This window comes from Cryptomeria japonica, chromosome 7 (genome assembly GCF_030272615.1).
Source record: "Cryptomeria japonica chromosome 7, Sugi_1.0, whole genome shotgun sequence".
NCBI classification, from domain to species: Eukaryota; Viridiplantae; Streptophyta; class Pinopsida; order Cupressales; family Cupressaceae; genus Cryptomeria; species Cryptomeria japonica.
The window spans coordinates 118,252,656-118,255,539 of NC_081411.1; positions in this window are offsets into that span (position 1 = coordinate 118,252,656).

The window sequence follows — 2,884 nt, forward strand, 5'->3', positions numbered from 1 at the left end:
CTAGTAGTTGCAATCTCTCCCTTCTCTACTGTCTATCCTCTCTCTCCCTTGCTTCTTCAAGTTCCCTCTTTTCCCTCTTCTCTCTTTCAAGGGCTTCCTTCAACTCTTCAATTTCCCTAGCCATTTGATTCTTTGGTGCCATCTTGTCAAAACCTTCCCAAAAGATCTACTCACTGCTCTGATACCAATCTAATGTAGAGGGTCAAGGGGTTTTAGGTGACTTCAAGAAAATATGTTTTCAAGTGCTTCACACTCCTTGCATTTGCCTAGTGTTTCCAAGGCACTTTAAGGCTTCAAAGGGGCAAATCAATACCCAACTCTCCACTATGACTCCTAGTGTCTTCAACCACTTATTCCAACCCAATTAAACAAGTTTCAATTAGTTTTAAGGTTTCAAGACTTCTCCATACTCTTAAACCCCACTATGCCTGCTACTAGCCCTAGAGCCCAATTAGCCCACTTGAGGTTGAATTAATTCAGTTTCTCCAATTTTTCCCAAATAACTTCCAAAAAAAAAAATCTTTTTGGATACCCTTTTCAGCTTACTACAACATATATCAAAATTAGGTATGGTTGTTTTGGACCATGCCTTTGCTGTCCTAAGATTGAGACTATTTTTGATGCAAAAACCCACACTTTTACAAAGCAAGTATATAAAATACTTATCCCCCAACCTTTAAACTCTCAATAGTAGTTTTTTATGACTCCAAACCAAGGAAAATCTAATTTTTTAGGTTCTATGATCTTGTTTAATGTCCAAACCCCAAAGCCCTCACCAATAGGCTCCCAAAACCAAGGGTTTCTTGATTAACCACTCTCCCAGCACTGCTGCAACTTAATCAAGGTTCATACACCTTCTCCTAGACCATATTAGACATATCCAATCATTAAAATACCCCTTTGTTAAGGTAGATCTTCTGCTGCTATAAGCTTGCTATGCTTCCTACTCACTTCTCCTTCATCCAACTCACGGTGATCACCTGTCAAACCACACTTCCTACAATTTATTTGGTTAGGATCATAGTATACATGTTAAATAGAGCCTCCTCTATGAGAAATAGGACCTTACATCCATAGAAGGGCTCCAAATTGCATTTTGGGCCTTCAATGCCAATGATACAACTCAGAAAATTTTAGGACAGTCAACACAAATGACAAAATCTGAGCAAAACCTGCTACAAAACCATTCCAAATCACTTATTACAATGTTTAATGACTGCCCAAGGTTTATACCATGAAAGATCAATCACTTACAAGCAACAAAACACAAGAAATTGCAAGAAAATGAAGGTTTTATTCACTTTTTCTGTTAAATCCGTACAACATCCGTACCGTAGCATCCAACCACACCAAAATGAAATTAAAAGGTTTTATAATACCTTCCCCTAACTTCCCAAACCAAAATCCATTAGTTATTCATGATTAAAATGCTTAACAAACAAGATTTTAGCTTTTCCCCCCAAAATGACACTAGCCACTATTTTCAAATTTTTGAATTTAAAACTCTTATGAAATGGACTTCTACCCCAACCTAATGACTTCTAAAGGATCAAAATAATTTATCAAATAGTTATAAACACCTTTGAGACCCTTACCAATTCTATACCCATGAAATCCTATATTTGGTCCTATGGCCTTATTAGGTCCATTAGGACAATTAATCATTACATTAGGATCATTACAATAAAATGCCATAATTGGCTTCAAGACATCATAATTGAGTCTATTAGACCCATACATCTCCTTGTCATGCTTCCATGGTGTCCTCCAAGTTGTCTTCATGCCTAGTGCCCCTGCACCAGATAATAACACCATAGTGTAGTAGACTAAACATTCTCTCCAATGCCTATTAGAAATTGAAAATCTGACTTTGTATGCAAAAGTTATGACTCAAATTGTGTAGTGAATACCATCTAGTTTCTAAGATTTTAAAAAATGTCAAAAATGAAAAAATTAGGGAACCAAACTTGTACCAAATTGTAGTTCTCATAATCATCTTTCCAATGAGTATAACAAGTCTGAAAACTGACATCCTAGGTGAAAGTTATGCTCGTTTGAAAACAAAATAGCTAGTTTTGCTACATGGGCAATACATAGACTTAAATTTATTTTTTTCAATTTTCTTTAAAGTCCAAGTTTCTATTTTTCCTTTTTTAAAAATAAATTATATGGGAGTTGGCCAAGGCCGAAACCCAACCCCACATTAATTTCCATAACCATGGCAATTTAATATTTTGCCAGATTTTGAAAAATGATAGTTTTATTTGTTTTATGCCCTTTGGGCAGGGCCGTAGGAGCCCAAGCCACCAATGATGGGGATGTTGGGCCTAATAGGGCCCAACTCTGCCATGACTCTTGAGTACTAATAGCGTTGGCGCTTGTCAATAGCGCAGTCTTCTGCGGTAGGCACACGAGGGAGGGGCTCGTGACCCCCGCACCCCCGATAATATATATATATATATATATATATAGAGAGAGAGAGAGAGAGAGAGAGAGAGAGAGAGAGAGAGAGAGAGAGAGAGAGAGAGAGAGAGAGAGAGATCACCACAATTTTTTTTTAATTCTCCAAATATTTTCATAGGTAAATAATTTTTTAAAGGGATAATATTTTTTATTTATTTTCTCTATAGATTGTCTGATCAAATTTGACGATCGTTGTGGCTGATTATACAAAAAAATATTCTTTATTTTCAACTGTGATTAAACCAAGACAAATTATATATCAATTTTCAGTTCTCAACCAACCAAGATCCAATGGTGAGATGTGTTTTTTCCCAAGAGGAAATTTCTGCAAATTCCTCCCAAAAACCCTCATTTAAATTCACATCCAAAGGAAACCCTTTTGACCCAATATTTTCCAAACCCCAAATCTACCAGCAACCCA